Source organism: Arvicola amphibius, chromosome 4, assembly GCF_903992535.2.
Source record: "Arvicola amphibius chromosome 4, mArvAmp1.2, whole genome shotgun sequence".
Classification (NCBI taxonomy): Eukaryota; Metazoa; Chordata; class Mammalia; order Rodentia; family Cricetidae; genus Arvicola; species Arvicola amphibius.
The window spans coordinates 52,542,038-52,566,969 of NC_052050.1; the positions used below are offsets into that span (position 1 = coordinate 52,542,038).

Consider the following 24,932-nt stretch of genomic DNA (forward strand, 5'->3'; position numbering starts at 1 on the left):
ATGATTGCAAAGGAAATGCATCCCATGTGTGATGGTTAATGCTGATTGTTGACCTGACAAGAGTCAGAATCACCATGGAAACAAACCTCTGGGTAGCTCTTTGAGGGAGGTGCTAGATTAGGTTAAATGAGGTGGGAAGAACCATCATCTCATGAGCTAGGGTTCTGGGCTGTGTTAAAAAAAAAAAGAAAGGAAAAGAAAGAAGCAGGGGGGGTTAAAGAGATGGCTCAGCAGTTAAGAGCACCTGCTGCTCTTCCAGAGGACCCAGGTTCAGAGATCCAGCATCCTCACACAGACATATTTGCAGGGAAAACACCATATATGCACATAAAATAAAAATAAATACATTATTTTTTTTGGTTTTTTGAGACAGGGTTTCTCTGCAGCTTTAGAGCCTGTCCTGGAGCTAGCTCTTGTAGACCAGGCTGGTCTCAAACTCACAGAGATCCGCCTGCCTCTGCCTCCCGAGTGCTGGGATTAAAGGCGTGCGCCACCACCGCCCGGCTCATACATTATTATTATTTTTTTTTTTTTTTTGGTTTTTCGAGACAGGGTTTCCCTGTAGTTTCTAGAGTCTGTCCTGGAACTAGCTCTTGTAGACCAGGCTGGCCTCGAACTCAGAGACCTGCCTGCTTCTGCCTCCCAAGTGCTGGGATTAAAGGCGTGCGCCACCACCGCCCGGCTCATACATTATTTTTTAAAAAGAGAGAAAGAAGCAGGGGTGTGGGAGGGAGGGGTGTAGAGATGACTCAGGGTTAAGAGCACTGGTTGCTCTTCCAGAGGACCCAGGTTCGATTCCTACCGCCCACAAGGCTACACACACCTCTAACCCGAAGGTATCCAGTGTTTTCTTCTGGCTCCCTGGCCAGCAGGTCCGCCAGTAGTGTAAAGACATACAGGCAGCTCAAACACTCATACACATAATAAAACTGAGAGAGGAGAGAAGAGGAGCTGAGAAACTAGAGAGACAAGACAAGGAACTAATACTCCATGGGAATACAATTGTTAATTATTTTAAAACGACCAGATTTCTAAAGTAATAACATCAGCATCCTTCTAATGCATTGAATAACAAAACCCAGCCGCAAGTCTGGTTTCCAACACCACTCTGAAATATTAAAAAGCATAAGTAACAAAAGCTATCTGCAACCACTGTAGAGTGATGCGCACACATCTGGATTTCTGTTGGTGACAAAGACACAGGTGCTACTGAGATGACTGTGGCTTATTGACTGTATTCATACTGAAAGGGGACACTAACCTTCAGTTAGAAGTGAGTGTGACAAAAATGATGTCACCGGTCCTCCATCCACATTCTTGGGCCCCTGAGGAGTGGGGCCTGCTATCAGTTGTTGATGCTTATATCCTGAGGTCCTGGTGTGACCTTGCTGCCACTTCCCGCATCCAGTTCAGAGCTCCCACAGTCTGCTTGCTTTCTGGGTACTCCCTAAACAGCCTATCACCAGCTCCCGGCTGTGCTTGTCTCCCTGTGTCTAGAGACACACCCTGTCTCTAGGGGCGATTCGGTGCCTCTGGCAAGCAGCATCTCCAGGGTGGTGTGGGGGAGTTTCTGATCTCTCATATCAGACTTCTTATATGAGTTCAAAAGGGCAGTCCCAGAGCTCAGTTCCTCTGGGATGAGGCATGGTGTCAAGACTGCAGCAATAAATGAAAACTCAGAGGCGGCTATCTGCAGAGAAGGGAAGACGGGCGAGGGCCTCTCCTGTCCCCGGGGCCCTGCTTGGAGAGTGGAGGACAATGGGGCAAGCCACATAACTTCCGGGTTATAGCTTCTTCAGAACAAGATGGGATTTCCATATCGCCATACTATGAGGTGGGTAGCCACAGCAAAGCAGCCTGATTGAACTAACCACCAGACATCCTCAGGGCTAATCCCTGACCTGATGAGACTCAGGGAAAACCCCATAGGTGACTTTAGGAAATAGCAGCACTTTCTGGAGCTTTCCTAAAGATCCAACACACGGATAGCCACAGGCTCTCTCCTCGTTTTTCCTCTTCACTCCAGGCACGTGAAGACATTCTCTCCTCTTTCTGTTACAGTGTCCCCATGAACACAAAGTGATATCTGAGAGCTCCTCCAGCTCCTCTCTGCCCAGACAGAGATGGAGGACTTCCCATAATGGTTATGTCACACCATTATGGAGCAGTAGTAGGTTGGGGATAGCCACTCCAACTGCCCTGGCCACAGCAGCTGTCATAAGCAGTGGCAGCTTTATTTCCAGTCCAACCACAGTGAAAGGGTGGGGCTGGGGCAGAGGGAGGCAGGCTCAGGCACTCCATCAAGGGATAGCCTGACTTGAAATCCTTCATCACGTTTCCATGGTTACCTCATCTGACCCATCTTCATTGCAGTCCCTGGGGCTGAGGAAGGAGGCTACAGAAGCCAAAAGGAAAGCCAGGAGAGGAGAGTGGGCAGGCAAAGAAAGCCAGGAGGAGGCTTGCAGGGCTGCGTTGCTTGGCAACACCCTCCAAACAACCTGGGCCTGACACAGATGAAAGGAACTCAAAAAACAAAAACAGAAAAGTCAAGATGCACACCAGCAGCCCCAATGTTTCCTGTTTTTCTAACAAATCAATGATGATTTCCAAGAAAAGCAAGATGCACTGCGCTCGCCCCAGGCACAGCCGCAGAATTTGCACATCTGGTCTGTGCTTCGAGAGCAGCCAGTGGTGGGCTGGGGCAGAGGATGTATCAGAACACCCTAAGACTCTGCAGCTTGAGGATCCTGAGAGGAGCGGGGCCAGGGAACCACCTGTCATAGCCAGCCCAGGAGGTAGTAACCCTTTACTCCCTGCCAGTTCACCCCAATGCTGCTCCTAATCCCATCTGTCACATTAATGCATCAAAGACTCAACCGTAAGATAAAGAAACCAAAAGACACTCCACTCCTAGAGAGCCCTCTGGGGCAGGTTATGTGGGGGCTTCCCCCAAGCCAGGCCTATCTATATTCCCTGGGAATTTCTAGTAAGATGGTGTAAGGGCTCCAGGTAAGACCAGTAGAGCTGTGTTTCCTTGGCAACAAGAAGGTGATAAGTAGAAGCAAGGTCACTCAGGAAGCTTCCCACAGGGGGCCCCACCCCATCAAGTCCCTAGCCTCCCCTTTTTGTTACCGAGGTTTCCTAGGTTCCTAGTCAAAACCTCCTCCAGGGATGGTCAGGCCTGATCAGGGACTGAAGATCAACCTCCAGCCTTTATCCTTGTCTCTTGGCCTCTCCAAGAAACCATGCCTGCTGCCTTCTGCCTAAACCTATCCGCGAAGCTGCCATTGTCCCCAGGAGAGTCCTTTCACACCTGTCTTAGTCCTTCTTTCTCCTCCACAACCAAACCCCCCCCACAGTCCCTCCTCATCCTTACTTGGCTGCTCCAGGCTCTAGGAAAACACCACCTTTCCTGTGGGTCCTGCCAAGTTGGGGATTTTATTTTGCTCACTCAGGCCGCAGGCAATTCATGTCTAAGCAAGCTCATCTCGCTGCCCAGCTCAGTCCTCCTGCACCCAGCAGAGGCAAGACAGAGGCAGGCTGTAAGCAGGGAGCCATGGAAGGAGAGGAGAACATTTTGAAGTTTATCCTTTCTGTCTTATTCCTGTTTAGCAGATACCTTAGCTTGGTGGATCTAATGTTCATGTTACACACAGAGACACATACACACCTTGCTGACTCATAAAAAACTAAGCTGCGGGCTGTGACTATTGCGTCTTGAATGCAGTCATGTGTTGCTTATCAACAGGGGAAACAGATAGGCTGTAGGAGCTGGGCATGGTGGCGCACACCTTTAATCTCACTCAAGAGGCAGGGGCAGGTAGATCTCTGTAATTTCCAGGCCAGCCTGGTCTACAGGGTGAGTTCCAGGCCAGCCAGGGCTACACAAAGAAACCCTGTCTCAAAACACAAACAAAAGATATGCTCTAGGAAATGCATCATTAGACTGTCTGGGGGCTTTGCAGACATTACAGCCCACTAACAAGATGCAGTATGCAGAAGGCAGCTGCTGCCAGCACAACATGCTATGCAGCCCGATAATAAACTTTTTTTTTTCAAGATAAGGTTTCTCTGTGTTGCTTTGGAGCCTGTCCTGGAACTTGTTCTTGTAAACCAGGTTGGCCTCGAACTCACAGAGATCCACCTGCTTCTGCCTCCCGAGTGCTGGAATTAAAAGTGTGCACCTCTACCACCCGGCAACCATAAACGTTTTTATAAGTAGAAGGAAGACATTCCAAACTAATATTTAAGAGGAGAATATAGTAAACACATAAGCCAGTAACAGTGACACAAATCACTTATTGTCACTATGAAGCGACTATTACTCTACAGAAGGATGCACTCTGTCCTTTAGCACCCCAGCATCATCAAATGCACGAATGTCACTATGTGCTCAAATGTGCATCTCTTATGACCATTGGTGATCATTGACTGTCACACCTAAGAACTAACGACAACTGCACAATATTCTTCAGCTGTGCCCAGAGGACACAAGCTTCCTCGGTGCCTTCTCTCTGTCTGGCTCCACACCTGCCCCCTTCTTTAGGAACCTTCTCTGGAAAGGGGGCACTCAGAATTCATCTATGAATACAGTCCTCCCAGGTACCAGCATTTCAATATTTTGTTCAGGAATGATGTGGGAGAGGTTTGCCTTCTCTAGAAAATTGGAGATGGGAACCCAGTCGCTACTAATATGGAAACACAAAACTCCCGAGGCCAACCCCACACCTGTCTGCAGGCCTCAGAATATCTGATCACAGCAGGAATGTGGATATCCAAGAGAAACACCAGAATACTCTCAGATTGCTCAAACACAGTCTTGGAGGCCCAGGAACCTGCCACAACAGCATATCCAGGGACCTCACATAAACACTGGACCCTAACACTGGAGGGAAAAAATATACAGCTATTCCTTTATTCATTCAATCCACAATTTCTTAGTAGGAGGCTAACAAACACGAGTCTGTTGAGTTCCCAGCAAATGAATAAGCTTGCAACAGAAGGGGTGCAGAAGAGTCCCTTTCTTCCAAGAGTGTGAGGCCTGGGTGCAGGCAGCCATGCTATGGAGCAGCCCAGGGAGCCAGCGAGCCTTTCTCACTAAAACGGCCTAGTCTGGCTCCTTTCTTTCACTTTGAAGGGAGGAGGAGGAACATACATACCCACCCAGGCAGGCGCTGACCCTTACCCACTCAGATGACACAGCCAGGACTCAGTAGATTCGTTGGGAACCAGTCACTCGGTGCAGCATTTAGTCAGATGCCAGTTCCATGGGAATCCACCATGGCAAACCATAGGCCACTTTACCCCTGTTCTCTGTGCTGCTCCCGGGGGACAGAACACTAACCCCAAAGCTATATTCCTCCCTCCTTCCCCCCGCCCGGCTCCTGACAGTGCTTCAGCCAGGAGACTCTAGGGTGGACTCAGAACAAGCTAAGACTCTCCTGTTGGCAGGAGAAGAAAGAGAAAAGTCCATGAAAACACAACCAGAGGAAAATAAAATGTACGGATGGGCATGGTGATGCCTGGCTGTAAGCCCAGCACTTGGGAAACTGAGGTGGGAGGATGGTAAGTATGAGGTCAGCCGGGGCTGTATAGCAAGCTCCAGACTGGTCTTGTCAATGTAACAAGACCTGGCCTCAAACAAAAACAAAACAAAACAAAATATAAAAGAACAAGAATAAGAAAACGGAAGGGTTATGATATGATTGTGGTACCCAAAGATGGTCATGACGGAGTCTCTATAGCCCAGTAGACTCTAGTTCTTTAAGAGTGGACTTAAGGACCTTTTAACTTCCCTGTTCTTAAACTGCGACCATCAGTGGGTTACAGTGGAAGTGGTCTGATGTCTTTTCCAAGACCGGGTTATGAATGGCAAGGCAGTGACCGTCTCCTCTTCCACCAGGAGTTTGTCTTGACTTGAAGAAGTTCAAGACTCACGGGGAAGAATCTGCAGTCACTCCGACCCACCGTTCTGCTCTCCAAATATTTTGTCTTCCCAGCTGAGGCTGCACTGAATGCTAAGCACACCACTGACACAGAGACACCACCCCACTACACCAGACCCAACCCCTGACACCCCCATAATCCAGGACACAGCTAACATCCTACAGCACTACATTTTAGGGAAGCTTCTTTCACAACCATAGTGCGTGGGGCATACACACTAGGCATTGTGACAGAAACACTGACAGAGACCAGGCCATGTGACTGGAAACCACTGTGCCATGTGTTCAGTGAAGTCTACCAGGAACCTCAGAAAGAAATAGCGCTGTGCACGAGGCATCTGAGACAATGACAGCAATTCAGAGGTAGAAGAGCCCTTAGGGATTGTTCATCCTATGCTCACGTATTCAAGCAAAACCCTTTCTTATCTAGCAGATACAACCACAGGACACTCAGAGATGACTAACACACTTGATGTCCATTGCAAACATTGAGCTCCACTGATGTTGGCATGACGTCATCGCTTTCTGAGGACCTGAACAATCACAACAGCACACCAAGCCTACTATGCCTCCGGAGTCTTCATTTGCCGTTCCTGCTCCCTGAAGGCCCTTCTCCGAGATTCTTGCTAGCTCACTCCTGCTCTTCCTTCTGGTCTTTACACTACGTTGTCTGTGAGGACTCCTGGCAGGTCCTACCTCCAGTAATTCATGCCACATCTCCATCAACAAGTCACACACTAGACACTTCTATTGGTTTTTAGACAGGATCTCACTAAGTATCTGTGGCTGTCCTGGAACTCACTATGTAGACCAGACTGGCCTCCAACTCACAGAGACCCACCCGCCTCTGCCTCCAGAGTGCTGGGATTAAAGGCACACAGAACCATGTCTAGCACATTTTAGGTTTGCACTGAGCTTTCCATCTGCCGCTCCTTGCAGCCCCATTTAGAAGAGTGACAGCTTCACCATTAAGCACATTTACTTTTCTTGCAGAAAGCCCAGGTTGAGTTCCCAGCACCCACATGGCAGCTCCCAACCATCTATAACTCCAGTTCTAGAGGATCCAATGTCCTCTTCTGACCTCCACAGACACCACGCACTTGGAGTGTACATTCGCTCAGACAAAATGCCCATGCATATAAAATAAATCAATCTAGAAAACTAGTACTTTTAGTTTTGCTTTTTGTTTGTTTTTTAAAGAATATAAGCACCAGAGGTTGGAGAGATGTCTCAGTGGTTAAGAACACTGACTGCTCTTGCCAAGGACCCAGGTTCAGGCCCAGCACCTACACGGAGACTTGCAACTGTCTGTAACTCCAGTTCCATGGGATCTGATGCCCTCTTCTGGTCTTTTTGATCATTTTATGCACATGGTGCACATACATCTATGTAGGTAAACACTCATATACATAAAACAAAAATAAATAAATTATTTTAAAAAAATGTTGCTGGGTGGCAGTGGGCACATGCCTTTAATCCCTGCACTCAGGAGGCAGAAGCAGGAGGATCTCTGTGAGTTTGAGACCAGTGTGGTCTATAGGATGAGTTCCGGGACAGCCAAGGCTGGTACAAAGAGAAACCCTGTCTCAAACGTGTCTCCCCCCCCCCCCACACACACACACCAAAAAAGTAATCAAGTCAGTACCGGGTGCTCTTAGAATCGAGCATGACTCATGTGATGGATGGACAGATGGATGGACGGATGGACAGAGGGATGAATACAATGACAAAGAAGTCCAAAGGAAAACAAAGGAAGAGGGAAGCATTAGAACTACAGTTCAGACGCTGCTTTTCTTGCCTGGGTCATCAAGCCAGAGCCACAGTCTGGGGACAGCAAGGACTTCAGCTGGAATGAGAAGGCCAAGGCCCATCAGGCTGAAACTGGATCTTTAACTCATCTCCTGGAAGATCACAGAAAACTTGGAGCCTTTGATTCTGACTGCAGGGCAAGCCGTACAAGGCAGAAGTGAAAGGCAAACATGGAGGACAGGAGCACATCACCCTAGAGTTTGTAGTCCTCACTGAAGACGACACTGAGCACAGAAAATGAGTCACAGGTTTTGAGGAAGCAGATTTCCAAGAGACCGACACTTGAGAGGAAAGAAAACTGAAAACCAAAGCCATGTCATGCAGGCGTGTGGTGTCGCTGGGGGAGGAGGCGGTGGGGGGAGCGCAAAGACGGCAGGGTGTTAAGTGCAGACAGAAGCGAGGACCCCAGTTAAGAATGCATGTGTTGCATTGAAAGCATGTTACAAAAGCAAGGCTTGAGAAGGACTGGAGACCCTGCCAGGCTGTTATCAAAGTCCAGCACAGGGTATGTCCACCCCGGGCAGCTGAAGGTGCTTGCATGAAGTCAGCTCTCCACTGCCATCAGTTTCCTCAAGGTGATGGCTGCCCTAGCACACATTGTGGGTCAAGAGTGGCTTACTAAGTACATAGGAAATGTGTAATGAGGGTCTAGGGCAGTGGTTCTCAACCTTCCTAATGCTGTGACCCTTTAATACAGTTCCTTATGTTGTGGTGAACCCCCCCCCCCCCACAAATATAAAATGATTTTCATTGTTACTTCATAATTGTAGTTCTGCTACTGTTATGAATTGTAATGCAAATATTTTTGGAGACAGAGGTTTGTCAAAGAGGCTGCGACTCACAGGTTGAAAACTGCTGGTCTATTACAAGATGGGCCTCCCAAGGCATTAAGAACTCAAAATTTCACAAATCTCATGGATGGGGGAAGGGTGGATCCTGAGGGGTTATCACATAATGTCACAGGAGCAGCAAGAAAAATTCCAAAAGAGACAAACAACCCTGTAGAAAAATAGGCAAAATACTTGAGTCTAAACTTCGAGAGAGCAGATAGCTAGCTGGCCACTAACTACATGAAGAGGCCCTCAATTTTATGAAGGAAGGAAATGCGAATTAAAACCACAATTTAATAGCACCACACACGCAGAAGAAAGGCTGCAAAGAAGGGAGAAAGCAGGGTCTATGGGGCCTCACAGCAGCATGAACGCTCACAGCTGCCAATGGGACTGTAACCTGCAGGACGACTTCCACGCAGAAACCCCCTCAGCCTGGTCAGGGCTTAGGACACTGTCAGAGAGCACAGAAAAAAGCATCCAAAATGGCCTTTAAACTCGAAATAGCCTCAAAAGTTCGGTATACCAGTGGAGTCACCGTAGGGGAGATGCAGTAGGGGCTTGGAGGTGGGAGAGTGGTCACTGGCTAAGCTTCTGTAGAGGAGGAGCTTCTAGAAAGTATTCCAGAAGGAGGAGCTGTCCTGGGCGGTGAGGAGTGGATAGCAGAAAGGCAAGGGGTGGGAGACTGTATAATTTCTATAAGGAGCCATTTGGTCCCTTTAAAGCAGTGGTTCTTAACCTGTGTGTCACAACCCCTTTGGCAAACCTCTATTTCTAAAAATATTTACATTATGATTCATAACAGTGGCAAATTACAGTTATGAAGTAGCAATAAAAATAATTTTATGGTTGGGGGTCAGCACAACACGAGGAGCTGTATTAACGGGTCTCGGGGAAGTTGAGAACCACTGCTCTAAAGGCTAAAGCACGGCATGGCACATTAGATGAAGCTGTCTGGGCTGGTGTGGTAGACTATGAATGGTCTCTGATGGCAGGCTAAGGACAGAGGGGTTTATACATGGACTGTGTGGAGCCATTGCTGAAGTTTGACTTGATGAATGACATATTCAACTGGCTAGGAGTTTTCAGGAGCCAGGGAGAGAAGAGAGACTGAGGGAGAGGCTCTGATTAAAAAAAGGGGGGAGCTGAAGCAGTGGGAATGAAATCACAAGCTAGGCAAACGCTCTACCCCTGAGCTTACCCCAGGGCCTGCTGCTTATGTTAAACTTTGGGTAGTAGGGTGGATAAATTCATCTTGGACAAATGAAGAAAAGGAACCACTGCTGAGTGTCTGTAAAACTGGAGAAAATGACAGCTAAGTGAGAGGAAGACGGGCAAAAGGGGCCAGAGGGGCAAGGGAACCCCGCAGCCCCCAAGGTGATAGTCTCTATGTGCGGGTAAGAGGCAGTTCCTGACCACTAGGATGGGGATCCTGGCACTCCAGGGGCTAAAGGGGGTTTGTTGATTTGTAACAAACCAAAGCAAACGGGTACAAAAACAACAGCCCTGAATTGTAACAATCTTGAGATACTATAAATAAACATGACACTATAAATAAACATGACCCTGAAGGTAGCTCTGTTGGGTGGTTCCTTGGCATCTCACATAGAAGGTTTGAGCATCTTTGTCTCTAGGGACATCCACCATAAAATGCCAGAGACCTCTGCTGTCGGACCTGTGTGGGGTGCCATCTTTTTAAAATATGCTAAAAATCTACAAAACATGAAATGTCCATACATACAATGTGCAGCTCGGTGGCATAAAGTGCTTCATATCACATGCAGCCATCCCTCTCTTTACACCTTTTCATCATCCTGCACAGAATTAAGACACACGTGCTACATGCTAACTCTGTTCCCCTCCCTCTCCGCTCTGGCCATCTCTAATCTCCTTGCCATCCCTCTGGCTTTGACAGCAGGGGGTAGCTCCCATAAATGGAAGCTGACAGTATTCGTTCTTTTGTGTTCGGCTTGTTTCACTTTGCATTGTGAATTCAAGGCTCATCCATGTTATAATAGGTGCTAGAACTACATTCCTTTTCAAGGTTGAAGAATATTCCACTGCACATATATAGCGTATACATTTGTCTACCAATGGACACGAGATGATTCTATCTTTTGGTACAACATGTCACTTTTGATGTGTATATGAGGTATTGTAGATGTCAGTGAGCACACTCGTGTATAAGTGCACATATGTACAAGCCACGGCACATATGTGGAGGTCACATGGTAACCTCAGGTTTGGTCCTCATCTTCCACCTTATTTGAGACAGGGACTTTTTACTGTAACTGCTGGATACACCAGGCTAGTCCCTGACTGTCTGGATTTTACCTCCCTGTAGAGATGATGGGATTACAGATGTGCCTGGCTTTTTGCAGATTCTAGGGATTCAAACTCAACTTCCCATGCTTACGCAGCAAGTGCCTTCCCTGCTGAGCCATACCTGACAGTGTCTTAGGACACACATGCTACTGTTTATTTGTAGTTTTTGGCGGGGCTCTCAGGACATGTGTGTTCCATGGCAGATGCAATGAAGTGTGGTGGTGGTGAAGTCACTCAAATGAGCAGATTTCAAATATGACTGAGACTCCTGCTTGCCCTTCTATCCACTCTCCTTTCTTCTCTAACGGTAACCTTTAGAAACTTCAGGGTACCTTTCCCCATGCTCCGGTGCGGTCCCTGGAGGGTGGGCAGACACTGAGGAAGGTGACTTCCAAAGCATACTATTAAAGGAATCACATCTGCCCCTTCCAAGCTCTCCACTCAAAGGCCAGATGGAAGAGGTGATAGTAACCATTAAGGCAGCTATCGTAGACCATCGGATGAAAGCTACACACGGAGGAAGCAAAGAGCCACAGTTAGAAGGAATCTTGGTTCCTGACCTGCGAGGCTGTCCGTAACATCTGGCTTGCTCGGTAACCCAGAGCCAGAAAGACAATTATCATATGTACTCACTCACAAGTAGTTTTTAAACATAAAGCAAAAAAAAAAAAAAAAAAAAAAACCAGTCTACAATTCACAATCCCAGAGAACCTAGACAACAATGAGGACTCTAAGAGAGACATACATGGATCTCATCTACATGGGAAGTAGAAAACAACAAGATCTTCTGAGTAAATTAGGAGCATGGGGACCATGGGAGAGGGTTGAAAGGGAGGGGAGAAGAAGGGAGGGAAGCAGAGAAAAAATGTAGAGCTCAATAAAATCAATTAAAAAAACAATGAAGAAAAAAACCATCTGGCTCACTCCCACTCCGCTGTTATAAGAGAGGGAAATAAACTCCTTGTTTGTTTAAGCCACTAGTGGTCTGGTTCTATTCCAATACAACAGACCAGCCGATGTGCTCATGCCTCTGTCCATGCTGAGTCAGAAATGGAGTGTTTTGTTTATCTCTTTCTGTGTCATTTTGATACAAACAATGGATTTCCCCCAAATTTGTAGAGTATGATTGATGGTGTGACCTTAAGTGAAGACCATACTGTGTGTCCAAAATTCCCTTGTAGGAGGACACCTCATAAAAGTCCTCCAGAGAAGTGGCATCAACTCTAGATGGGTTGCTGCCTCTTTGTGACCTGTTCTAGAGGCCACAGTGACAGGGACTCAGGGATTTTTCAGGCCAAGCTTGCTTTCTTTCTTTCTTTCTTTCTTTCTTTCTTTCTTTCTTTCTTTCTTTCTTTCTTTCTTTTTCTGTAGCTTTGGAACCTGTCCTGGAACTCGCTCTGTAGACCAGGCTGGCCTTGAACTCACAGAGATCCACCTGCCTCTGCCTCCCCGAGTGCTGGGATTAAAGGTGTGCGCCACCATCCCCCGACCCAGGTGAGGCATTCTTAGGCATACACAGAGTTGACCAGGCAGTAATGACGCAATTCTCTGAGTGAGAGTTCCTGTTTCAGTGACAGATTAGGGACCATCTGCCACTGACCCATAAGGTTACCAGGAGAATAAACAACCTTTCATGACTACTTTTCCTCCCTCGAAGACAGCAAACAGTTCAGTGAGACAGATGGTCCTACCTTCGTCTTCTGAGCTAATCTTAGGAGTGCTATAGCCCACGGGAAGAAATCCTTATCTATGAAAACGTGGGTGAGAGAGAAAGGAATGGATGACATTCTCTCAAGAGGCTGAGCTCTAGACCCAAGGTGGGAGTGTGGCCTTCATTGCACGGTGACCCTAGTCCCAACCAACCAAGTCCTTCATCCTCCCCTCAGAGGAGCCTGGGGACTGTAGAATTTAGCCTTGGCCTACAAAAGGCATTCTCAGGCAGCTACATCACCTCAGAGGGAAGCTCAAAGCTTTGGGCCAAAGCGGGACATGAAGGAATGGCAGTTGGTGACATCCATGAGGTGTCCTTATTTGGTCCATCACTGTGTGGCCCATTGAGGGCTTGTGTCTGTCAGCTCCTCCACATCACTGCTCTCCTGCACATCTGGCTCAGGTACCTTCTGGAACAAACTTTCCACACAACACTGAATAGTTTACAAAATTTGGGCCTGAGCTCAGCCTCAGAGATTCAGAACTGTTTTTTTTTTTTTTTTTCTGACACCTTCAGGCTGGTTCAACACTGCTTCTCATCTTCCTCCATAGCCTCAGAGAAGTTTCTGTCTTGATGCATCTAAAACTCATGGTAATCCTCCTGCCTCAGATTCCCAAGTACTAGGTTCAAAAGCATGTATATCATCACACCCAGTAACTGGATATTTTTATTAGCAAATCCTTTAGAGGGCCACACCTTTATCACTCCTTGTTTTCCTTTACCGTTCATAGCAAATGTTCTGACATAAACCAATATTCTCACATCATAACCCACAGTCCAGAGTGTCACTGCCATACAGGCTTTCACACCTCAGCCCTGAAGCTGGGTGGCTCATACATTCCATCCTTTCTCTGGTGAGTTCAGAGAAATAATACACTTTAAAAACCGGTCTTGTCGGGGCTGAAGAGATGGCCCAGTGGTTAAGAGCACGGGCTGTTCTTGCAGAGGTCAATTCCCAGCACCCACATGGTGCCTCACAGCTCCAGTTCCAGGGGACTTGACACCCTTACACAGACATACACATAGGCAAAACACCAATGCACATTAAATAAAAATAACTAACTAAAAACATAAAAACTTAAAACCAAGCCTTGGATCTTTAAAATTGAGCTGTGGGGTAGGTGGGCCTCTCACTACAGAGAAATGCGGAGGGCATTCCTGCACTCCTGGCCAAGAAGACCTAAAGACCTTTCCAAGATCTTTGCAGACATTTACATCAGGGCCTGGGGACAATAAGGGGCTCTGGTGACATGGCAATGGATCCAGGCAAATGGTTGGTTGTCCCAGAATTTGCCATTCCCCATGAGGAGACAGGAAGACCATATCAGCATGCGTGTACAGAAGAGGTGACACTCTACATCTAGGTGAACCCCAAATCCGAAATGGGAGTTCTGTCTGCTGGGCAGGTTTTCCCATGGACCACTCCTTCCCAGAGAGAGGCTCCTTCCTCTCCAAAAGCACGGCTCTCCTTCAGAGAAACAAAGCGGGGACTAGGCAGATGGCTTAGTCCATAAAGTGTTGGTCATTCACACACGATGACTTCAGTTTGGATCCCCAGGACCCATGTAAGGAGCCTACAATCCCAGTGTGGGGAGAAGGGGTAGGGGTGAGGGGGGAAGCAGGGACAGGAGGATTCTGGGAGCTCCCTGGCCAACTCATCTTGTTGGATTGGGGAGGTCCAGGTTCAGTGTGAGACCCTGTCTCAAAAAGAAATGACGTGGACGACAACAGAGGAAGACATTGGACACTGACCACTGGACTCCACAAGCATGTGGACATGCACATACCCCAGACATGTGTGTAGTACACACACACAAACATGTACACATGCATATACCACACACTGAGGGAAGGAAGGAAGGAGGGAAGGAAGGAAGGAAGGAAGGAAGGAAGGAAGGAAGGAAGGAAGGAAGGAAGGAAGACAAAGGGGGAGAAGGCAAAAAAAGAGAGAGCAGGAAGGAAGAGGGAGGGACTAGGAAAGAAAGGAAAATAAGAATTCTGTCCTTCCTCCTGCTGGTCCACGGTCTCTTCTTGGAGTCAGAGAAGGAAACTTGTTTCTGTTGTTGTTCTAAAGGGTTCCCATCCCTCTGCAGGGCTGTGTCTGTGAAAGGCACTTTGTGGTTTTGCAAGTTATAAAGGGCACTGTGTAAAACAATCATAATTGTTTATAGTATTTTCTTCCCAATTTAAGCACATGTATTCTCCATCTCCCTTGACCTCTCTGAGGTCAGGTAAGACAAACACCCCTAGAGATGTCTGAAGAATCCCCCAGAAATGCCCCAAGCATTTCTTGTCTCACTCCTGAAAACACAGCTCCCAGTTGCCCCACAGCCTACTGGGTAGGCGGGACAGGAAGCCCCTAGGCCATGTAAATACTGTGTTGCAAACAGACACTTCCCCAGCCTCCTGTACACAAGCCTTCACAGACTGCGGCCTGTCAGGGGTTGGGAGAGGCTCCTCAGGACTTTTCCCAACCCACCCACCCTCTGTTGATGCAGAATGGATAAAGGGATACTGGAAAAGGGTCAGCACCTACAGTGTGCCCGAGCCCCTGGGGTCAGAAACAGTATTAGAGGCCATCTGCCTTGTCCTGTTCAGAAGTATCTGAACCTGTCAGCTACTCTCACGAAGCCAGTGAGATGCTTGGAAGGTAGAGCCCCTGGGGGAGTTGCCGTGAAACCCCCTGGGAGAGTTCAAATACAGAGGGGCAATTCAGCCTACCAGTCAGCCCCTTATGGCTGTCGCTCAGGTCTTCCTGGGCTGGCTGCCTCAAAGCACTGGGGACCCAGGAGTGGAAAAAAATGCTTGAAAACATTCTCTCTCTCTCTCTCTCTCTCTCTCTCTCTGTCTGTCTCTGTCTCTCTGTCTCTCTCTCTCTCTCTCTCTCTCTCTCTCTCTCTGTGTGTGTCTCTGTCTCTGTCTCTCTTTCTCTGTCTCTCTCTCTCTCTCTCTCTCTCTCTCTCTCTCTCTGTGTGTGTGTGTGTGTGTGTGTGGCAAGAGCACGTTAGGTCTTGGGAGGAACCGAGCTTGAGAGGACGAGACTTCATAAAGAACACAGTGGGACTCTACTGTAGCCTAAGGGAGACCAAGGACATCAGACTTTTCCCAAAGTGGGATGCAGTCAAAGGGGTCTGGCTGCAGTAATAAAGAATATTTTGACTCTTGTTAGAGAAAGGAAGAGCCTGTAACAAAAGCCCTCCACAGGTGCACAGTGAGGGAAACTCAAGTGGACATCGGAGGAAAGGATGGGGAGATAAAAGAAAAAAGAATCAGGGAGTCAGGGAGCATCATCACCACAGGACAGAGTGGAGAGAAACGGATGCTGGGCAGCATCGGAGATGATGCCAACATTTCAGACCAGAGCTGAGCTGCAGAGGAGACAGAAATGGGGAAGTCCATAGAGGAAGTGTGTCGGGTCCCAGCTGTGTGCGCACAGTGACGCAGTGCATCCAAGGGAAAACAGCCAATGTGCCCTTGAAGACAGCAGCTGGGGAGAGAGAGGACCAAGGCCAGAAGAGGACTGGCTGGCTAGAGGCATGAGCAGGAAGGGGAAAACCGCAGTTAACAACAGACAGCATCAGACTTCCATAGAAACTTTCAAGAAGTGAGACTCAGTGGGACATGTTTGCAATCCCAGAAGAACCACAAATTAGAGTCACTTTTGATGGAATTGCCCAGCTTTAGGATTGTCCCCTCTAGATTCAAGTCAGGTTTTCATAACAATCACTTTTTTAAAAAAAAGTTTTGTGGTTTTTGTTTTTTTTGGGTTTTTTTTGTGGTTGTTGTTTTTTTTGGTTTTGTTTTGTTTTTTTTTTTTTTTTGCTTTTTAGACAGTCTTACTATGAAGTCTGGAAGAGATACTAATACTGGAAGGAAGGGAGGGAGGAAAACCCAAGAAAGACATAGGCAAGAAAGAGGTTATTGGAATTTTCCAACATAAAGTCAACATGACTGTAAATGAAACCGTCCAATCAAGCCTTGACTGACAGTAAAGACTGCCACAATTGTGGCTTGAAAAGGGACTTATAGTTACAGGGAGTCTTGTCACAAGGGACACCAGGAGGGGAGGAATAGGTCCTTTCTACTATACCATCAGAGCACTTCCCACAAGGCTGCACCCAGAGAGCAGCCTAGAAACTTCCAGGTCAGAATCCTGGAGTCAACTGGTCCAGGAGGCAACAGACTGTGTACAAAGATTTAACCACATCTCCTGTTCCTTCTAGTAACCTGAGTGTCTGTCACATCACAGCCCTATAATCCCCTACCCCCTGCATAGTCGTGGGCCAAATTTCCCAAAGATGTCAGGGTAGAAATGAATGCAGAATCCAAAGCTTTCTGAAATATTGGCTTGAAAGTCCCACATTCCAGAGGCCATTAACACTTGGCTCACCAGGGAGGTTGTGTGGTTGGCTGTGACAGTTGGATGGAGTCTGCCTGGGTAACTTTTAACAGAACTTGGTGTATCAGCAGAAGCAAAGGACAAAAGACCCCAAGCAGAGTTCACACCCCAGACTCAGGCTATGTGCAAAATCTCGCGGCGGTCACCATGGACAGTGATGGTTTATAAGAGCCAGGGGGAACACACTGCAAAGCAGAAATGTGGGACTTTTGAGGGAACTGCCCAGTTTTAGGATTTGCTCCCTCAAAGCCACTAAACTTCTTACATTTGAATAATGTTTTTCAGAACAATCAACTTGAAAAAAAGTTGAGACATTCTTGCTACGTAGCTTAGGCTGGCCTCAAACTTACGGCAACTCTCTTACAGGCGAGCGCCGCCACTCCCAGACAGAACAATCTTGTGCACCTTTGGTCAGATGCCATTGCTAGGAGTGAGAGAAAAGGTATAGAGGTTTTTCCACACTCCACTCTCTAAGCTATCACAGCTGCGGGACCAGTAGGCATTCCCCCCCACCAAATACTTCCACCAACGGGGAGATCGCTGTCAACCTGTGACCTGTTCGCACTTTCTCTAAGTCCCTCCTTGAAGTGAGCTGAACTCGATTTCCTTTTCATTTCCCCTCACTGAACCCATTTCCATCCGAGTCACCTTTTCCAAAGGACACGGCCCTTCAAACATCTGAGGAAGGGTGGCTCCTCACTCGTCTCTATTTAGAGAAAAACTTGGGTTTTTAAAATAATTTTATATCATGTCATCGCCGCCCCCGTCTTGGTTACATTTCTCTGGGCATAACATGGGCGCTTGATCAGCATTCTCCTGAAGATGACAGGGACAGCTGAATTACACTCAGAGGGAGGTGAGGTTTTTCTACCCGTGTCCTGTGGAAAACACCTTCGCACAAACTGAAGGGCGTGTGAAGTGAAGACTGGGTGGTTGACTGTCAAGAAGCATAGTTGGCTCTCCGGTGTCAGTTCTGGGTGGCTAGGGATAAGAGGTGTGCCCCTAAGAGACCTAAGATGTAGCAGAGAGAAGAGCACGGAAGCCAGGGTCCAGCAGCAGAGAACCCCAGCAGGAGAGCAGGTCTCACAACTGACATGGGACAGACCAGGGTCCTGCTCTGCAAGTTGCCCCAGGGCACAAGAGATGAGGTGCCTCCAAGCTCACCGTGCAAAGCAGCACACTAGACATTAAGGACAGCAGTGAGGGCGAACTCATCATGTGTTGGGGTAACTGGAACCTTAGATGCTCCCCAAAGGTACGTGTATGCTAAAGAATTGGTCTCCAGTCTAGTGCTATTCGGGGGTGATGGCACCTTTAAGAAGTGGGGGCTGAGGAGAGGTCTTTAGGTCACTGGATTGCACCTATGTAGGAGACTGAAAGACTCCAGAATGTCTTTGTCTGTCTCTGTCTCCCTTTGTGTCCCCTTGTCTTTCTGTCTCTGTCTCTGTCTCTGTCTCTGTCTCTCTCTGTCTCTCTCCCTCTGGCTTCCCAGTCATGATGTAAGCTGTTTTAGTCTACCACATAGCAGCTACGACCTCACCACAGCCTCATACGATGAAACCAACCCATCATAGATTCGAAGCTCCAAAACTTGGAGCCGAAATCAGCCCTTTCCTGTTACAACTCAGTTATTTCAGGTGTCTGATGATGCCGCAAAGCTAACACCTAAGTTCAGATGCAAAACTAAAGAGGCTCACACCGAGCAAACCTAGTACTGCGTTTAAAATAATTATTGAATTCAGTCCAGAAATGCAAGGAAGGCTCAAGGAAAGGAAGTTACGAGTATAATGTGTCATTTAAACCCAAGTCAAGGTGAAAGAATACAATAAATTCCTAGTAAATGTTTAAAAATGTGCTTGACAGCCTTAATATTCGGTCATGCTTTTAACATTCCTTGTAAAGGAGCGGTTGAAGAAGATGTCTTTCCACATATTCTTTTGCTGCTGATGCATCACAACCACATCAAAGAAGGAGGCTTAAAGACAAGCCAATCTCCAGGAACAGGGCTTTGGAGACAGAAGTGGCAAAGAACTGATGGTGGCCATGTCTTCTTTGTCAAGTCCCGGGCATAAATCCAACCTCCTGGCTGGGGAGCGGAGTGGAGGAGCTCCGGGTCATCACTCTCTAGCAAAGGCGTACTTGTCCACCATCTTGGGAATAGGTTGAGATCAAATCTCCACACGTAATCCAGAAGATGGCAACTGGGCATAGCAGCACACGCCTGCAATTCCAGCTCTCAGGAGATGGAGGCAGGAGGATTGCGAGTGAGCGGCCAGTCAGAGCTACAGAGTGAGATCTCACATTAAAACATAAAGTCCAAGGCTGTCCTTAGTGTGAGATCACGAAGTTCAGCGGTCCCCTATCACGTGCCTCAAAGTCTCATTAGAGAGTCACTAAGGTGATTCCCCGGGTGCCCTCTGAGGACTCATTACCCACTGCCACCTGCAGCTTGCCTCTGCCAACAGCTGCCTTTCCTGTGGAGTCTCACTGCACAGAAACCATTGTGCTTTCTGGGACATAGCTTACTAAGCCAGGCTCTAGGCTAAAGAAGTCTAAGAAGACCTTAGAGTTTTATGTAAAAGAGACCGTGTATGTGTGTGTGTGTTCACATATACATGTGTATTTACCCTTTCATTGGCATTTCAAAGGGGCCCACTACCTAGAGCAGCGGTTCTCAACCTGTGGGTCTCGACTGTTTGGCGGGTTGAATGACTCTCTTACAGGAATCACCTAAGACCATTGGAAAACACAGCCATTTATACTATGATTCATAGCAGTAGCAAAATTACAGTTGTGAAGTGGCAGCGAAAATAATTTTATGATTGGGGGAGGGTCACCACAACATGAACAGCTGTATTAGAGGGTCGCAGCATTTGAACCACTGCCCTAGAGAGTTTCAGACTCTTCTGGAAGAACTGTAGGTGTAGACGACGTGATCTAACTAATGCAGAAAACCCCAAGTGGAGGTTGGCCACGTCGGCCAGTTTGGGTGGAAGTGGTTGTGTGAAGATTTGTCTGACAAGAGCCCACACCACGGAGCCACACAGGAACAAACAGTCAACCAAACACCCAGTCGTATGTCCGAGTGGATGTCGGAGTTCTTGGAAGACAGCTTTCAACAGAGAAGTGGGAGCTGGAAGATGGAGAAGTCGGGAGACTTATTACATGACACAGAAAATCAAGAGCTGGGTTTCTGAACTTGGCGAGAACACAGTGACCAAGAGGGGGCAGATAGGGCATGGCTATCATGGGTAGACTTTTCTGTGGATGGAGAGACTCCCAGGGCAACTGCCTGGGAAAAGCATGACCCACCAAGGGTCCAGAGTGGTACATGATCTCCAGTAATAAACAAAGAGAAAGAAGAGGGAGTATTTCCCCACCGCAACAGTATTTAAGACCTCGATGTCTACAAATTGCACCTTGGGGTAAGGGAAAGGGAAGGAACATGAAAAGAATCCTTGATCCCATATCAAGTGTGGGCTCAGGTCACAACATTCAGTTGTGACATCTAATTTCAGAAGAAGGAAATCCCTGAGTTGTTGGGGGACAAACTCATGAGGAAAGATATCCACAGCCACAGCAGGTATCTGGCAATTATTCATCTTGTTATTATCATGAGTATTCTCTTCTTTTATTGCATATCTCTCTGGTCTCAAATGAAATATGACATAATTCTAAACCCTAAACTCCCTTCCTGTAATCCCACAGCAGCATGTAATTCCCACACTTAGAATGAGACCTTCTCTGTGTTGAGTGTCCTGAACCACTAGACCACATCTCCTTGAAGGTAGGAGCAATGCCTGCTCTCCTGTGTCTTCTGGGCCTGGTCCATGACTGTACACCGAGCATGTTCCACGGGAAAGTGCTGATTATGGAGGGTTGGGCAGGATCAAATGCCACACTTTTGTCATGTAGACAGGGGAAATGACACTCAGAGAGGCATCTGATTGTAATCGAGGCTTTGTGGCTACAGTGAGGTAGACACAGGACCCCAGGCTGGAATCCACCTTCAGTCCTCCCACATCCCAACCTTGCCCCCGCCATGAAGAAACCACACAAGTTCATTTGCCTAAGTCAACACGATAACAAGACTCCAGAGGACATGAAAATGAGAAGCACAACAGTCTCTAGGGACCCCGCCCTGCTGACCCTGACACTATCCTGCACCTACGCAGCTTCTAGTGGGATGTGCAGGGAGGGCCTCCTGCCCGAGATCCCAGGGAGACTCAGCTTGAAGTGGTGACAACTTGAAGCCACACTGATCATGAACAGGTCATAGCTGTGTCAGTTCCTGGTAAGTCCCTGTGGGCCAAGGCAGTCAGCGATACCTAGGGAGGCCATGGAGGACAGTAGCTTAGTGTTGCAGGGTGAGATCGGAGTTGGGGAAGACTCTGGAAGATGGAGCTTGAACTGTCCACTGAAAGAGGAATTTTCAGTTCACTAGGTGGGTAGATAAAGGGGAGAGCAGTCTGGGGGGGGGGCGGCGATGAAACAGTATCTTCAAAGTTGAGGTCAGACTGAGCTTCTCAAGAGGAATCAGAATGGACCTAGGCTGGGGGTAGATTTGGGTCTTCCATCATGATAGCAACATGAGGCAGGAGCCCCCCTGAGGCCAAGCTCTACTGGCCAGAATCTGGGACCCAAATGATAGTTAGGAGAGCCGTACTCTGAGCTATGAAAGCTATCTGCCTTCTCACTTATCATCCCCTTGTGATATCTATGCCTTAAACACCCAGAAGTCACCTAACGTATAATCCCAATTATCCAAAAGGTAGCTGCCAGCCTAGAAGAAAAGTGGGGAACTACCTCAGAAGAACAAGGCAAGGCCCATACTTGATGACCACAGGCCACCACTGGAGTTTCCCCCTCTCTGGTCAAGAGCAGATGCCAGAGTCAGCCCAGGTCTGGCATTTTCTGATTGAGTGGCTTCAGCACCTCATTTCCTTATCTGCAAAGTGGGGGTGATAGCCACAGCTATCTCAGTGTGGATATCAAGACGAAAGGGCACGAAGCACTTAGCACAGTGTACAATACACCACAAAATTGCAGCCTAAGGGGGAAAAGTCACGTAGAAAGATGGAAGAGTAGTGGTGGGGGATGTATCCGAAGCAGGTCCCGGGTGCGAGAGAGGAGGGCGGGTTAGAACTAGCTGATCACATGCCGGAGAAGTTACTAAATCGGGCCTGGTGTGCACGACTTAACAAAGCAGCCAACACGGTCTTTAAAACGAGATATTATAGTTGTGGTGGTGCGTGCCTTTAATGTCTGCTGAAAAGCAATTCAAAAAGCACTTGTGAGGCAGAGGCAGGCAGATCTCTGTAAGTTCAAGGCCATCCTGATCTACACCAATGAATTTCAGGTCAGCTAGGGGCTACACAAAAACAAACAAAAAACCCAAAAACTAGGCACCACAAAACATTTTAAGTATATGTTTATGAAGTATGAGTTCTTAAATGTATGCAGAATTGGAAATGACATAATTCTGCGTGTACCCGTGTACCTCTAAAGCATTTCCCCAAATCTGTAAAATATGCCCTACATTTAAAAGACTGTAAGATGCCATTTATTGTAAAGATGCACCATCATTTTGTGTGCTGACAAGGAAAGAACTATTAGGGCTTATTATAATTATAATATGTTATCTTTTAACATTGCTACACTAGGAATGTAAAGTGGGCATAGCAGAACTGCCCGTAATTTCAGCACCTGCGAGCTCAAGGCGAGTCTCAGCTACATACTGAATTGGTGGGCATGGGGGAACAGACTGAGTACCTCAAAAAAACAAATAAACAGAGCAGGGAAGATGGCTTCCCTCCAAGCTTGACAACCTGAGTTTGTTCCCTAGTCCTCACCGAATAGGAGGGAACCAATTCCCTCAAGATGCTCTCTGACCTCCACATGTACCATGGCAAGCACACACATGCACACTTATACCCACAAAATGAATAATAAACATTTTAAATAATAACTGATCCATAGAAATAAAATGTGAACACACGTCCATCTCCAAACTGGGGATATGTGTTTATATGTAATATGCATTGTCGTTCCGTTCATCTGTGCCAAAGGCGAGATCTCATACCAGGCTACTTATACACATTCACATAGCTCACAATTCAGCCCCTTGGTTGGGATGAGCCTCTTTAAATAAAGGTGTTCTATGGACTTGTAAGGAACCTAAGTGGGTATCTCCTGTGGAGCTCTCATTGTACCTGTCCTCCTTTCCTTTCCCACATGGCCCTGTAGATCAGAGGACCAGCCTGCTTTACAATAAGGAGACTGAGGCAGGCAGAGGGATGTCATATGCCAGGGCCTGGCTGGAACTCGGATCTCTATTACATTTTACATATGGTTCCCAAGCAACAGCGTCACCACCACCATGGCCCTTAAGGACCTTATTTAAAAGCTGGTTCACCTTGGAAAGCTGTCCTGTACAGCTGGGGCCCAGCGATTCTGTTTTGGCAGGCACTGCAGGAGCGAAACACAGTTCTGGGAACCCGACCTTACCAGGTGGTCCACAGCAGGCAAAAGAAAGCCAAGCCCAAAGCAAAGGGGAGTTCAGCCATTCAGAACGGGCCTTCAGGTGAGTCGGCCTGCTTTCAGCTCTCCGGTTGCCAAAAGCCACCCCTCCTCTCGGCAGGAGGCTTAACTCACTTTATACCACATCCTGCTGCTTTCATCTCGCCTTCCTTTTCCCTCTGAAGAGCCTCCTTCCTCCTACTGTCCTGAACGTCTTACATATTTACCACCACTCCCCTCGGATGGGCCATCATGCCGGCACTCGAGCACACACGTGTCTGTGCACATACATTCATACACTCCTACAAGCGTGTCTCCAGCGTGTACACAGTGATTCTCTGGACAGTGCTCGGCGCCCAATTCCCTAGAAAAGCGGGGGTCACGCTCACTAACATGGGGCAGCCTGAGACTCCATAGAGGGCAATGCCCAGGTCCCTATGCTAAAGGAATCCTGCTGTTCACGCTCCCCAGAGAGTTCAGAGCCAGAGGACTGCAGGCTCCTTTACTCCAGAGCACAGGGTGGCCTGTGACCCAGCAGGAGGCTGCGCGCACACTTGGCCTCATAGTTACTTAAATCTTGATAACAGTCCGGGGATGCCCCTTCTGTCTCTGGGACAACACCCATGGATTTTTAGGCCCGTGTCCCCGAGGTGGACTTTAACTGCGGGACTGGAAGACTGCCAACTGCCCAGCTTACAGGTTGCAGTTGGGGTACACTGCTCCAGGATGGTCCCGACCCACTCTGGCTGTGCCTCCAGCTCTCACGCATGCCCTCAGCAACCCCCCTGGCTGCCCAGTCACACACCTGCAGTCCCCGCCGGGCGCCGAGCCCCTTTCCAGCGGCGACTCCCTGCTGATTGGGTAAGGCCCAGTCCACCGTGCCGCTGCTGGAGCCGGGCAACAGGTCCCAGCATCTGTCCAGGATCTACAACCCCGGGGGCGGGGCCTTTGAGGCGGGGCTTGAAGGGGGCGTGGTCTGGGCAGGGCTAGCCGCCCGGCTAGGCTCTCCCGCCCTCTAGTGGCCGGGTGGCTTCAGGACGGTACCACCAGCCCTCGTGCTCTAGGTAGGATTCAGAGCAACTGAGGAGTTGCCCTGAACTGGGACCCCACATGCCTGGTAACAACAGGCTCCGGCTGGTGTACCAGCACCGAACATACAGGCCCCCAAAAGAGTAAGGTGAGGTTCGGGGTGGGGGGGCGGAAGAGCGTTGTGTCTGCGCAGAAGGGGTGGTGGGTGGGGGCTTCGGGGAAGGAGGAGAAAGAGGAAGCTCGGATGAGCTGCTTCCTTCTCACATTGCAACCAGAGCCCCACTTCCTCCTCCTACTTCTATTTTTTCGGGTGCTCTTAACCCTTAAAAGGCCTGCACCCCTGCTATGCTGGATGGGCACTCTGA

At 48.2% G+C, this 24,932-nt stretch overlaps 1 protein-coding gene across 1 annotated transcript in view; it reads right to left on the minus strand.

Moving 5' to 3' along the window:
- Positions 1 to 24,461, minus strand: part of Pik3r5 (phosphoinositide-3-kinase regulatory subunit 5) — a 67,496-nt gene extending 43,035 nt beyond the window's left edge. The window contains exon 1 of the mRNA XM_038326462.1: positions 24,344 to 24,461. The gene's annotated coding sequence lies outside the window, so the exon portion shown is untranslated. The remainder of the gene's footprint in view (positions 1 to 24,343) is intronic.
- Positions 24,462 to 24,932: the final 471 nt, after the last annotated feature.